This window comes from Mastomys coucha, unplaced genomic scaffold, assembly GCF_008632895.1.
Source record: "Mastomys coucha isolate ucsf_1 unplaced genomic scaffold, UCSF_Mcou_1 pScaffold9, whole genome shotgun sequence".
NCBI classification, from domain to species: domain Eukaryota; kingdom Metazoa; phylum Chordata; class Mammalia; order Rodentia; family Muridae; genus Mastomys; species Mastomys coucha.
Window position 1 is genome coordinate 62,835,731 of NW_022196915.1, and position 15,286 is coordinate 62,851,016.

The following is a 15,286-nucleotide window of genomic DNA, read 5'->3' on the forward strand; positions in this document are numbered from 1 at the left end:
AAAGAAAATAACCTATACAGTTGCTACAGGCAAATTTGATGGATGTGTCTCAGCGGATGTTCCTTCTTCCCAGATGACCTGAACCTGTGTCAAGTTAACAAAACAAATACAAAACAAAAAACCATAAGCAACACAGATCATGCACACTATTACAAAATCAGGAAATGGTGATCAAGAAATCAAAACTTGGAGATGGTGATGATAATTTAAAAGGTAAAAATGTTTGCCTTTGGGCTAAAAAAATAGAGATAGGGAAATGACTATCACATAATCATTTGTCTTTTTTTTCCATACTTTCCAATTTTGACAAAATAAAAACAAGAAAAACCAAAAGTAGGGGCTGTCAAGACGGCTCAGTGGGTAAGAGCACTGACTGCTCTTCCGAAGGTCCTGAGTTCGAATCCCAGCAACCACATAGTGGCTCGCAACCACCCATAATGAGATCTGATGCCCTCTTCTGGTGCATCTGAAGACAGCTACAGTGTACTTATGTATTATAATAAATAAATCTTAAAAAAAAAGAAAAGAAAAGAAAAAAGAAAGAAAGTAAAACCAAAAGTAATTTCCCAAACTAGTAGGATAAACCCCAAATTCCTAACTGACTAGGAACTCAGTTCATTGAGTCATACTGACTTTATTCTAATATGAGCTTTGCAATTTTAAGCTGTAATATTGGACAGGTTGCTCTAGCTCTCCAAATTGAGTAGGGGACTGTGGTGGTTTGAATATAATTGGCCCTTGGGAAGGGGCACTATTAGGAAGTGTGGCCTTGTTGTAATAGGTGTGGCCTTGTTGTAGAAAGTATATAATTGTGTATGTGGGCTTTAAGGTCTACTAGTGCTCAAACTCTGCCCAGTGTGGAAGAGAGCTTCTTCCTGACTGCCTTCGGATCAAGATGTGAAACTCTTGGCTCTTTCCAGCACCATGTCTGCCTGGACACTGCCATGCCTCCCACCATGATGATAAGGACTGACCCTCTGAAACTGTAAGCCAGGCCCAGTTAAATGTTTTCTTTATAAGAGTTACCTTGGTTGTAGTGTCCCTTCAGAGCAATGAGACCTTGACTAAGACAGAAGTGATGATGGCTTTCATAGTTAGTGGTTGGCTGCCCTGCTTCTGAAGAATGAAGAAACCAAGCAAGAGAAGACTAAGCATGGTGCCTGGCACATGGTGGAGCTGTAGCTTTCACCAGAGTTCCTTTTGTTATCACACTAATGAGAAGGCTCTTGGTAGTCTCTCTCTAACCTGCTCTGACTTTGTGTCATCTAATTCTACTAGGCCAACTCCATGCTTGGTCCAGGCAAGCCTGAAACTTCCTGAAATGTGACTGTGTCTCTAGGATTGTTCGTTCAATTGTTGGCTTTCTGACAAAACTGTTTTGGCTGAAATGGCAATGAAAGTGCAACAGGTTATATTAAAATGACCAATACTTGTATCTACAGGATTGAAGCTCAAGATGTAGGTATTTCTTCCACAGGTTAAAACTTGATAAGGGTCCAATTTTTATTCAAGACAGTTCAGTCTTAGCATTGCTTAAATTTTCTCTGTGTGTGGTTTGAATGAAAATGGCTCCCGTAGGCTCATATATTTGAATATTTGGTCCCTACTTGGTAGAACTGTTCCAGAAGGATTAGAGGATATGGCCTTGTTGGATGAGGTGTGTCACTGGGTTTAGGCTTTGAAGTTTCAAAAGATGTGGGTCATGCCCAATCTCTGTCTGTTTGTCCCTCCATCCCTCCTTTCCTCCCTCCCTCCTCAGCTACTGCTCAGGCATCAGGCCTATCTGTCTGATGTCATTCTCCCTTCCATGATGGTCATGGACTCGAACCCTTTAAAACTGTAAGCCCCAATCAACCCTTTCTTCTATAAGTTGCCCTGGCCATGGTATTTGTCACAGGCATAGAGAAGTACTTAAGACAGTTTGGTTCTGGTTTGAAATGTTTTGCTTTTGCTTCTGGGACTTGAGCTTTATACCTTCACGTCTGAGCAAATGAGGACAGAGAAGCAGGAAGGGTAGAAAGGTAGATAGTGCTAGAACTAAAATACCAGCCAACAATTTTGCAATGGAGGCACAAACTACTCCTTGCCACCCTACAGAGTCCCATCTCATCCTTGATCGCCACTCTTGATGACTGGGGAGCAATTTGTTTTGTAAACCAGAGAAATGGTAGGTCAGCTATACTCCCAAGAGAGGTTGGGTAACACAAACTGGACTGGATGGGAAGAGAAGGAAGAATAAGATTCAAAGTTAAGTGGGTAGAGGGGTAAGAGAGGAGAGAATGGTGCTGGGAGGTATACAACGTGTGTGTGTGTGTGTGTGTGTGTGTGTGTGTGAATATAATCAAAATACATTCTATGGAATTCTCAAAGATAAAGTTATTTTTAAATAAAATAAAATGTAAAGGTTACACTAATAAAATTATGCTAATTTTCACAATTTATATTCTGTCAGTTTCATAATCACTTTAATTTCATAGCTTCTATAGACATACTCTTAGGAGATGTACTCACTTGTCTGTTTTTTAAAGATTTATTTATTTAATTTATGTATGTGAGTATACACTGTAGCTGTACAGATAGTTGTGAGCCTTCATCTGCTCACTCTGGTCAATCACACTAGCTCTGGCCCAAAGATTTATTTATTATTATAAATAAGTATGCTGTAGCTCTCTTCAGATGCACCAGAAGAGGGCGTCAGATGTCATTATGGGTAGTTGTGAGCCACCATGTGGTTGCTGGGATTCGAACTCAGGACCTTTGGAAGAGCAGTCAGTGCTCTTACCTGCTGAGCCATTTCACCAGTCCCCACTTGTCTGTTTTTTGTCTCACTCTTTAAAATGTTTGTTTTCAGCCAGGCAGTGGTGGCATACACACTTGGGAGGTAGGGGCTGGCAGATCTCTGAGTTCAAGGCTTGCATAATCTACAGACCTAGTTCTAGGACAGCCAGGGTTACACACAGAGTAACCCTGTCTTGAAAGAACGAAAAAAAATTCTCTCTTGTGTAATAGAGTGAGGACAAAGTAATATAGGAATAGTGTTAATTACCCATCATTGCTTTAAATAATCACAAGATTCCATAATTTTATGAATTTAATAGTTTGACTTTTTTTTTCAGATTTAAAGAAGATCCCACTTTCTTTCTTCTGTCATGTACCTGAATTCAGGTACTCTCTAGGGCCTTGTGAAAATTAACTAGTGTGGCCTCATTCATTATCTTTGCCGGCAGTATTTGACTGATTTTTGTTGATACTTTGTACATCCTTAAGTCATTGTTGTAAGGGATACATTTATAAGTTTGAAAACTTTTCTCATAGGGTAAATAATTGCTGACAGGTTGTACCATTTGAGCTGAATTGGTTTTTTGTTTGTTTGTTTGTTTTTAGATAATAATAAAATGAGAGATGAGGACATTTTAATTCAAAATAGAAAAACTGGCACCCCTCCAATGACAGGAAATTCATTTGAGCCCTGCTATGCCTAAGACATAAACCTCTTTGGCAAACTTTGGGCTTGCCCACTTTCCCTTGGCTTTAAAGATTATTAAAGCAAAAGATATTTTAGTGGACAAACAGTCTCTAAAACTAATGCTTTGGTTTCAATTGCTAGGCCTTATTCCTGTGTTCTCCTAACCAAATCAAATACTATTGCTTTGGATTTACCTTCAGTAAAGCTGAGAGCAAAGCTCATTCTCCATTTAACATAATTTCTTATAAACTATATTAACCCACGACAGTCCTTTATTTTTAGCTACTTCCTTGTTTATCACTCTCTTTGTTAATTTAAACCAATTTGACTTCTCAAATCTCATGGTAAAAAAGTCTTGGAGAGTAGACAAGGACATGTTGCTAATGAAATGTTGCCAACTACAGGTTGGGACTGTTCTTAAAATAAGAAGGGTCAAATCCAAACACAACCAAAAGACCAAGTTCCCAGGCCCCCCTTGGTACTCATTGGATAGCAGTGAGGAAAAACAAAAGTATGTCTGGTCTTCTCTGCAGCATGGTGTCTGTGCTCGCCTCCTCTCCTTGCTTCTTTGGCCAAGAACCTTTTGGTAAAGAAACAAAAGCAAAACCATTCCACTTTTCAATGAAAAGAGATGATGAACACAAGGTCTAGCAGGCCATGGAGGTATAAACCAGTATCCTGGTATGGAGGAGACTGAGGGAGATTCTAGAGTTTAGGGTGAGCTTGGGCTATAGCGTGTACCTCTAATATCAAACAAACAAGCAAAGGTCAGAATTTCAACAAGTGGATGAGAGCCAAATTAGCTCTAAAAGAGATTACATGGAAGGCACCATATTTATACCACATTAGGATCATTATCACCTTACCATAGAAAGCTGAAACTATCTCCTCTGGACTGTTGGATGTGTTGATTGGGGATCTGATTTTTCTTGTCTATGATCTGTAATCCTGGGTTGGTTAAGTAATAAACAAATGATTTTTTTTTCAAGGCTGGCTTTCTCTGTATAACCCTGGCTGTCCTGGAACTCACTTTGTAGACCAGGCTGGCCTCGAACTCAGAAATCAGCCTGCCTCTGCCTCCCAAGTGCTGGGATTAAAGGCGTGTGCCACCACCGCCCAGCTATGAAAATCTTAAAGGACAAAAATAATACTGGGTATGAATCTTTAGGGTTCAAAAACTCTGCCTGATGGTGAAAGAGTTAAATTTGAGACTTGTGCTGGCTAATGAGAAAATTGCAGGTTTGAATAAAACACAATGGACCAAGGTCGAGCATGTCCAGATGGGCCTGGGCAGGGGCAGGGGCAGGTGAGCTGTTGGGACATTCTGGGAGCTAGCAGGCCAGGATGATATGGAGGAGAAAGCATGCAAAGATATGTCCAGGTGGGCCCTGGCACGACCCAACTGAGTAATGGGTCATCTGGTCCTCTTAGATATGGTTTAAGTTCAACCAGATGCTCTGTTGACTCAGATTACCACCCATAGGAATTTTCCGCCTTGATCTGCCCGTACACTAGCTGATATTTGAATTAGCCAATCATGTATAGCCACACCAATTCCTTTGTTCCCTCAGACCTTTTCCCTATATAAACCCCTAACCCCTGAGCCTCATGGTCGATTCCTCTATCTCCTGCGTGAGATATGTGTCGATCCGGAGCACTCCGATATTAAACTGCCTCATGTGTTTACATCATTCTTCGGTGCATGTCCTCTCGAGATTTGAGTGAGGGTCTCCCCACGGGGCTTTTTCAATGGTAGCACTTTCTGTGGGTTCAGTACCCAGAGACTTCAAGCATGATGGCAACCAACCCTTCAGTTAATAGTGTTTGATGACATACTGAAAAGCTGTGCCGCTCGCAAACAGCAATCTCTACAATGAACATTATGTCTGCTATGTTAATACTAGGCTCTTAAGTTCTATGCAGGCTGGGAAACAACTAGAAAAATCTTGGACAGTCTTGGACTGGACCATGACACAGCATCAGTGGTAAGCCTTGTTCAGAATGGCCTCATTGCTTTCAATGCAAAATGTGACAAGAGATGATGACCATCCCTCCACCCCCCTACCAAGGCAGAGCCTATAGGACCCTTTCATTTGGATGTCCCAGGAGAACAGTGGAAGGACCATCAGGGACCTAAACTGTTTCCTTTCCAGAGGAAGCCAGGGAATTCCATTCTTTTTTTTTAAAATAGATTTATTTATTTAAAGTACACTGTCTTCAAATGCACCAGAAGAGGGTATCAGATCTCATTACAGAAGGTTGTGAGCCACCACGTGGTTGCTGAGATTTGAACTCAAGACCTTCAGAAGAGCAGTCGGTGCTCTTAACTGCTGAGCCATCTCTCCAGCTCAGGGAACCCCATTCTTGACGACAGCCCATAACAGACCATTATGTTTAGTATTTCTCTACTTTATTTTCCTTTTTTTTTTTTAACATTTTTTTTCACCTAACTACTGCTTTTAGTAGTTTAGTGAACTGTTTTTACCTGAACCTCAAAAAATGACTTCTGGCTTATCATTCCTCATTTTCAATGTGCTTTCGGACTTCCAACCCAGCGTCCCTGAAGGTGAACAGGGAGACCGTTTCTAGGCTTTCAGGAAGGGAGAGATGAACGTGGAATGATGAATACAAACAGGAAAAGTGGAAAGGACAATAAAAGGCTCACTCCCTGACAAGCTCAATTTGGAAAGTTGTCTGCCCTTCCTTGGACCTGAATTCGTGCTCCTGAGCCTTACAGGGAGGTCTGTTACCTTAAAGAGGTGAACAGAAATTGTATTCCACCTTAAAAATGCTACAAAAGAAATGGATGAATGCCATGTTAGTACAACATGATGTAGAGAGTAAATCACAAAATGGAATTTTTTCTTTCAGCTGATTTGCCCAAAAAATTATTTTTATTACATTTTTTTTATTAATTCTTTCAAATTTTCAACAAAATTCACTCATAATAAAAGTAATTATAATCTGACTATTTGATTTTCAAGTCACATAATATGATGATTAAAGGATGGTAATTTGGGGCAATATAAAACATAATTACTTTGGCATTAAAGCCCATATGTGAGTGGACATGAGTTAGATGATGAAGCCGCAGTGATGCAGCCCCTGGACAATACTAGCTCGTTAATAGAGGCCAAAGCATACAGTGACTGGTGATATACACAGTATAAACATAGTTTTCAATGAGATAATGAAGCTGGTTCTTGAGGTGGCATTCATCTTTTCTCTTTGCCTTGCAAAGAGAATCTTACTTTAATGCAGTTTCGGGATTGCTATTTGGTTTCTGGAACAGGGTTTTGCTATGTAGACCAGGCTGTCCTTGAACTTGTAATCCCCAGGCTTCGCTTAACTTTTGAGTACTTCCACTGGAAATCATGTGTTTGTGTCCATTTTGCCTTTATTAGCCAGTTACAATCTATATCCTCAGAAAAATTCCTTCACAATTTGCATGATAATTGCCTTCTGTCCTGTTAGCCTTGATCTTTTTGCTATCTGCACACTTTGTTTATTGTAAGCATTATAATATAATTCAGTTTTATATCCATGCCACAATTTTTCAGAAAAGACTTTCTTTAGTGCGTATGAATGCTCTGCCTGCAAGTATGTATACTCACCATGTGCATGCCTGGTGCACTCTAACCCCTCCTATGCATTTCCTGCTCCCTCTCAAATTTATGATCTTATTCTTTCATCATGTTGTTACACACACATACACACACACAAACACACACAGAGAAAAGAAGAGAGGGATAGGGAGGGAGAGAGGGAGGAAGAGCGAGAGGTACAAATCTATAAATACAAGCTGTCAAGCCCATGTCTGTGGTTTGTGTGTATATAATTTCAGGGCTGACCCATTTATATTGAATAACCAACTAGGGGCTCGTTCCTGGTACAGCTACTTCCCCATCACTCAGCAGTCACTACCTGTTTAACTCTTTGTCTAGGGATGGGACCTGGTGAGATTTACCCTCTCCTGCATTACCATGCCTATTGATACTGTTCAGGTCTTGTTAGGCAACCATTTCTGGACAACAGTCTCACAGCAGACTTCCTAGTTGTCTGGCTCAGAACAATTTTCATCCTCCTCTTCGGTGATGTTCCCAGAGCTTTCTGCACAGGAGTTGTGTTATAGGTGTATCCGTTTGTGCTCCCATGATCTGCTCATCTCTGTACTGTGTTCAGTTATGGTTTTCGGTACTGGTCTCCATTTTCTGTAAGGTAAGCTTCTCTGATGAGGGCTGAGCACTACACTTACCTGAGAGCGTGAGGGATGAGTTCTAGAGCGCACTTAGGAATTATGCTGGCTTAATAAGATGGCGGTGTTAGGGTCTGTGACCCATGACCTCACTAGCCCCAGGCATGATTTCCTTGCTCTTGAATGGGCCTTAAATCTAATTAATCTGTGTAGCCCTGGCTGTCCTGGAACTCACTCTGTAGACCAGGCTGGCCTCGAACTCAGAAATCCGCTGCCTCTGCTTCCCAAGTGCTGGGATTAAAGGCGTGCGCCACCACCGCCCAGCAGTGACTTACTTCTAAGCTCTGAAAGGTAAAGGTTATTGCTGTATGGGAAACAGCAATAACCTCTATCTTGGGGAGAGTCACTTGGATTACCAAGACCAACAACTTGAAAGGAGGTTTCTCATGCCTGGTACTAGATTTTTTTGTTAGTCTATGGCTCCTGAGAGAGTATTATCACCCAAGTGTTACAATTTAGTTGGATCTGAATCTCAACTATTACTGACAGACTAACTCATATAGTGCCTAAATCAATCAAATATTCCAAAGATCATTCATGTGAAACTATATACAACTAAATCCTTCCACCAGATTTGTAAGATGGTACAGTGGGTACAGGTGCTTGCAATGCAATCTTGCAATTTGAGTACAATCCTCAGAACCCACAGAACTGATCTCTGAATTCCACACATGTGTGGTAACAAGCATGCCTGCACACATACATCACACACACACACACACACACACACACACACATGCTAAATCATGTTTCTTCTTTTTCTTACACAAGTATAGAACTATGACCTCTTTTTTTAAGATTTATTTACTTATTTATTTTTATGTGTATGAGTACACTTTAGCTGTACAGATGGCCGCTTGCTCTGGCCCTTCTTGCTCCGGCCCCACTTGCTCTGGTGTAATACACTGTAGCTGTCTTCAGACACACCAGAAGTGGGCGTCAGATCTCATTACAGGTGGTTGTGAGCCATCATGTGGTTGCTTGAATCCGAACTCAGGTCCTTCGGAAGAGCAGTCATTGCTCTTATCTGCTGCCACCTCACCAGCCCGAACTATGACCTCTTTAACAAATCCTCTTCAGCTTTGTGTTAGTTTGCTCTGGCTCTCAGACTTATCAACCACATATCTCCAGTGAATTCAACTTGACTGTGAATACTTTCTTTAATTAATTCATATCTGTATTTATGTTGTATGAGTGCCATTATTCATAGGCCTCTAATGAATATTAGATTTTGATGGGTGTAACCCTGTCTTCTCCCACTGTAAATCTCCGGGGAGTTTAGCATGGGTGGACATAGAAGGTATTCATTCGATCTTTGTTGAAAGAATTACTTTAGCCAGGCCTGGTGGAGCAGGCATATTATTCCAGCTACCTGGGAGACTGGTACACGGAATATCACAGTTCAAGGTCTGCCTGGGTCAGCCAACAATGGAGAAGAAAGGGTAAAATGGGGATGGTTGAGTCTGTGTCATATATATTCATCATTAGATGTGTGTGTGTGTGTGTGTGGGGGGTGTATTTGTGAGCATGAGTGCCATGGCGTACAAGTGAGGTCAGAAGACAACTCTGTAGATATGGTTCCCTTCTCCCACCTTTACATCACTTTGGGAAGGCAAACTTGGATCGCTAGGGCTTTGAGACAAGTACCTTTACCTTCTGAGCCATCCCATTGGCTCTCACTTGTTATTTATTTACCATGGTTGCCCAGCACCCAGCCCACCTTCTTTCAGTGGTGGCATCCTTATTTGGCTGTCATCTGATGGCCTGCTGTTCCGGTGGCTCTTCTCTCTCTAGCCAGGGAGAAAGGAGTTGACTTTAGTTATCCCAGTCGAGTTCTGTCTTCCGGAGTCACTTATTCCATAAGGAGCCATTGGTACGGTGTTCACGGTATGGAGACCTAAGTGAATTTCCTCATTTACTTTCCCACTACAGGCCCTTCTCTTTTCGATCTTTTACACTCCTTGCAATTTGTCCAATAATTGTCTTTGCTTAAGCCTACCAGGCTGGCAAACCAAAATTAACTGGCAACTGGGGATAAATGCAAAATAAGGCTTGGGGTGAGATCCATTGAGAATGTATTTTCAGTTCCAAAGACAGACACTAAGAACACACAATTCCAGCTTAACCCTGAATCAAAATGTAAATTAGCATTCAATCACCTCAGCACATCTCCAAGGGTAATCATGCCATAAGACAGCGATGGTAAGGTAAGAGTAATATTTCTTTTCAAGAAGAATTTGCTGTAAGTGGCAGTTCAAATCTTGGGGAGCTGGCCGTAGGAGGATTGCTAAGTGTTCCAGGTTGGCTTACAGAGCAAGATACAGACACAAAACAAAACAAAACAAAACAAAACAAAAGAACCAAAACTTGCTTCAGGTTTTACATCACATTTTTAGATTCTGAGGATAAAACTCTGTTTCCTGCAAGGCAGAGCTTTTGCTCCTGTTTCTACAACATAAATGCTATGTTTCTTTGATAATTACACATCTTTGGCATGCTTAAAGGATTTTCAGTTTGAACTAAACCCCTCTACTTGTCCAGTCTCTCCCTTCCCTACTGATTTGACACTTTGGGATTCTCTCTCTTCACTGCCAAGGATTCAATTCTCTGTGAAAGCCTTGCAGGCAATAGACATCTGTCCAGAAAATGAGATACAAAACTGTCCAACAAGAGAAAAACAATGTCAAGGCTTACATGAGAAAATAATTGGACTCTTATTCACACTGGGAAAAAAGTCTGCTTTCAAACTGAGTTTCTTATTGACTTTTTTGGTCATAAAAAGAATCATCATTTATGCCTAACAAGAAACTTCTACTCTTCCTTTGAAAGAAGATGCCAAAGTTTGGCATATCTAAGTACCAAGCAAACATCTCCATAGTGAATGGCTTGCTGCCAACATCTGGCATGTCCAGGAATCCTAAATGATGTCACATATCCCAGGCTCAGTCAGACATGCCAGACTCTCCATATACTTGAGCAATGAACATGATTGAATCTGTTGTCTAAGTGTTTCTAAAGTACCTCTGATTTCAATAACTTAGAATACAGAGTGGGATGGCTGTTGGTTCTTACACTGACTGCACAGTGAAGGGCTGTTATCCCCATCCTGAGCAGGAAGCGGTCTATAGAATGACCCATCTTCACGTGCTGCCAGTTAATTTTGGTGAACAAGTGATTTCTGGCAGAATGCTGAGTTAGAACTCAATCCTAACTCAGCTTGTGGTTCTGGTTTTACTGTGTCCTGTTTGGGTAGTGAGAGTTGACTCCATCTTCTTTCCTCAAACCACACATGTGCAAACATGAGATACGTTGAGTTTAAAGAGAATCAGTCCACAGTATATGCCTGTTTCAAATTTTATTTACTCACATTTGGTGTGTGAAGTCCTAAGTTGTACCAAAGGAAACTGATGGCCTGTTTAGACTTCATGACAAGGAAGGTCATGCCAGAGTGATGAAATTGTATCAACTCAACTTTAATCAGCTATTTAGTCTATTGATGCAAAAGCTCACGGTAAGCCAGAGGCTGGGTAAAGGGCAGAGCACGGTTTGATGGACAGGAATCAAACTGTAGCTGTTAGCCCGTATAAAAAGCAGCTCCTTGGAAGTATCCTTTATGTATATTCATCTGCCATGTGAAATGACATCAAAGTTTTCTGTAAGGGAATGTCGCATGAGGGCAAACCATTTAGACTATTGTGTCAGAGCTCCCTTAGTGGGAAAATCTGAGGTCCCTTTACTGTTCTTACAATTGCTTGGGCCTCCATTCTAGAAAAGCAATCATAAAGACCATTTTATGAAATGACTCATTAATATTTGATGAACGACTCCATCTTATGAACCAATCTGGTCACATCCATCATGTTTCTCAGCTATGCCGGCTTGTGTTCACATAAGATAAACATGAAACAAACCTTGAAAGATGACAGAAGTTCACTACTGTCTCATTTTCCAGAAAGAAGAGTAGTGGGTAACTGAGTTCAGAGGAAAAGTTAAGATAAAGAGGCCAAGCAACACACACACACACACACACATACACACACACACACACACACACACTCACACACACACACACTCACACGCACACACACACACTCACACGCACACACACACACTCACACTCACACGCACACACACACGCACGCACACACACACACACTCACACGCACACGCACACACACACACTCACACTCACACGCACACACACACACACTCACACGCACACACACTCACACGCACACGCACATGCCAGGTATGTGTGTACGTATGTCTTTCTTGAAAGGCAACATGATTTAATAGCAAAAAGCCACATTTAAATGGCAAAATGAACAGGAGACACATATTCCAGGACCTCATAATATTTTCAGGAGCCAGTGGGAGAACATTATTATTAGATCCTTAATACCTAGGGTCAATTCCCAGCACCTACATAGCAGCTCACAACTGTCTATAATTCCAAGTCCAGGGCATTTGATGCCACCAAATAGACATTCTTGTAGATAAAACAGCAATGGACATAATATAAATTTTTAGCAAGCTCTAAAAAACAAAACAAAACAAAACAATCTGAACTTACTCAACTGTCCTAGCTCAGAGAACTAAACTTTAAGATGAAGAATGAAGTGGCCAATGGACAGGAGACATCCAATGGCTGGCTGGGTGCAGATGTGGTTTCTATGCAGCCTATAATAGGATAGCTAGCTTCACCACAGCCTCAGAGAGCAGAAACCTTGCCCCAGAGAAAGGAGACTGTTAGACTCCTCACCTTACCATACAAACTCAAACTTAGGGCCCTCATAATCCCAGCAGCTGCTAGTAACCCAACTCCCTCCAGATAGGGCAGTCAGGGAGGCCTTGCTACAGCAAGAGAGCCCGTGGCGGCAGAAAGAGCTGTTCGGCAAAACTGTCCCTCGGCCTCTCTTCTGGCTTTTAGCTCTGACCTATGTCTGCCAGAAAATTAAATGTTAGCCATTGTCGAAAACATGAAGAATACTTACATATATGTTTAATATTGCATAATCATAGTACCTATGGTGATGCTTGCCAATATTTTGGTTTAGCATAACATTTTATCTAAATAAAAATGCAAATGTTCATTTAGTTGGGCTCACTATATATGTAAATGTTTATATATATATATATATATCCTTTAATGTTAAATTGTGAAGGTTTGTGTTCTAAAAGCATTCTTTGTAATCATTATACATACTTGCTATAAAACAATGATTGTAGAGATCAAACATGAAACCAAAAATAAGAAGAACGCTAATCTAAACATTAAATGACAATCCCAGTTACCAGTTTTCAAATCCTCATGGTCCTGGGGAAGAAAGTGCAAATGATGAACTATGCTATAGGCTGTATTCCTTTTATGCCCAGTTTGCTAGCATAAGACCAAAGAGGTTACTTTGGTATATCTGTGAAATGATGAAAACTGGTTGTCAGGAAGGGTGTAGTACAAAACTTGTAAATACTAATTGTCATTATACAGCATCACATCATATTGAAAAGACTCACATAGTTTTGTTAAAAAATAGAAGTCCCCAGCTTTCTCAGTGGTGCCTAGAGAAAACATATACAAAGGTACCCAGACATCACATTAGCCTGTGTATTTTTTAATACACAGTATAGTTTCTGATGTTAGACAGCCCCTATACTGTCTTCAGTGAAGACTCACACAGAGGTTCGTAGTACCACACAGTCCATGTCCAATGCTTAGACAATTGTACTTCCCGTAACTAAAAGGTTATTCTCAAAGACAGAGAGAGGTGGGCAGTGGTGTCACATGCCTTTAATCCCAGCACTTGTGAGGCAGAGGCAGGTGGATTTCTGAGTTTGAGACTAGCCTGGTCCACAGAGTGAGTTCCAGGATAGCCAGGGCTACACAGAGAAACCCTGTCTCGAAAAAACAAAAAACAAACAAACAAAACAAAAAACAAAAAAAGAAAGAAAAAATGAATCTCCAGTAATATATTTTGTGTCTGTAGGAAGCTGACCACACACCCTCCCAGTCTTGTCAGAGCCATCTCCTATTTCCCAGGTACACCCTGGATGTGCATGGTGGGGCATGGGGAGCAGTTCCAGGCTACAGCTGGGATGGAAAGGACAAGACTGGGGGTGCTGGCAGTGCTGGGCTATGGAGTTCAGGCAGAAGCTGAACTCCGATCTACAGACGGCCACTCTTCTCACAGCTCACAGCTCAAGCCCCTCAACTGCAGGGCTACTCTGTCCATTGATGCAACGAGAATACTACAACCTACTTCTCAAATAAGTGTTTATGAAGTTGGTTATTATCTTTTCATGATCTCCCACTGTCTTGTAGCATCACCATTTTCTTTTTTTTTTTTTTAAAGATTTATTTATTTATTATATGTAAGTACACTGTAACTGTCTTCAGACATCCCAGAAGAGGGCATCAGATCTCATTACAGATGGTTGTGAGCCACCATGTGTTTGCTGGGATTTGAACTCAGGACCTTCAGAAGAGCAGTCAGTGCTCTTATCCACTGAGTCATCTCTCCAGCCCCACCATTTTCAATGACACAACAATCATATAAAATATTTCTGTTTGCTTTCTTGGTTTAATCATGGAGTCGTAGGTCCTTTCAGTTTCTGGTCCTTGCTCATTCCATCATTATCTCTGATCTGTTTGTGCTTAGCAACCGTTCTTCCACCATAGGACTTGCTGTTTGGTGGTGAATCGATTTCAGAGGTGACACCGGTCACACTCTGCAAACATTCGTGGAACAACAATTCCTCCAATTATTTATTTATGTTTTTTTGAGACAGTGTCTTTTCACCTAAACTTGGCTGGTTTGGTATTCATAATGTAGCACAGGCATCTCTAACTCCTAACAATGCTCCTACTTCCTGAGTGGTGGATTGCAGGCGTGTTCTACCATGGCTGGATTGCAGGCATGTTCTACCATGGCTGGATTGCAGGCGTGTTCTATCATGGCTGTAATTATTTTAAATTGAAGCAGTGTTGTAGTAGTATTATGGAGTTCATGATCTGCAGGAGAATACCATAAACTCAGTTGGGATTATAATTCATCAACTTTATCGATACTACTAACAGAACAATCTCTGAGCTAAATTTGAGATTTCCGAGAGAAGTGGGGTGAGGGGAGGATTGTTAAAGGTGGAGAGCACAAAAAGATCTTAAGCATCTATATAAGCAAGCCAAGAGTTATTTTGCTTTGCCAAGATCAGGTACTCGAGGTGACCTCAATACAGTCCTTGAATGTCAGCATAAAGAGTTCATGGATACCAAAAAGGCAGACAATCTTATCATAACAAAGTAGATGGTCCTGGCTGTACTTTTTTGGGTCGGGGACACTGAGCCACGGTTACTGTGAACTGTTCTTTTGGGAATGGAGTCAGAGACAAATGGCTGGTGGGTCTCAAGCTGAATGCCTAGCATAAACTGGAGTTCCTCTAGCCATCACAGCAGATGTTAAGTACTGGAAGTGATACATCTTGAAATTAATAGGTCCTGATATACAAGAAAGTCAAAGGGAGTTGTCACAAGATAGCCTGAGAAAGGTTGTTTTTTTTTGGGGGGGGGG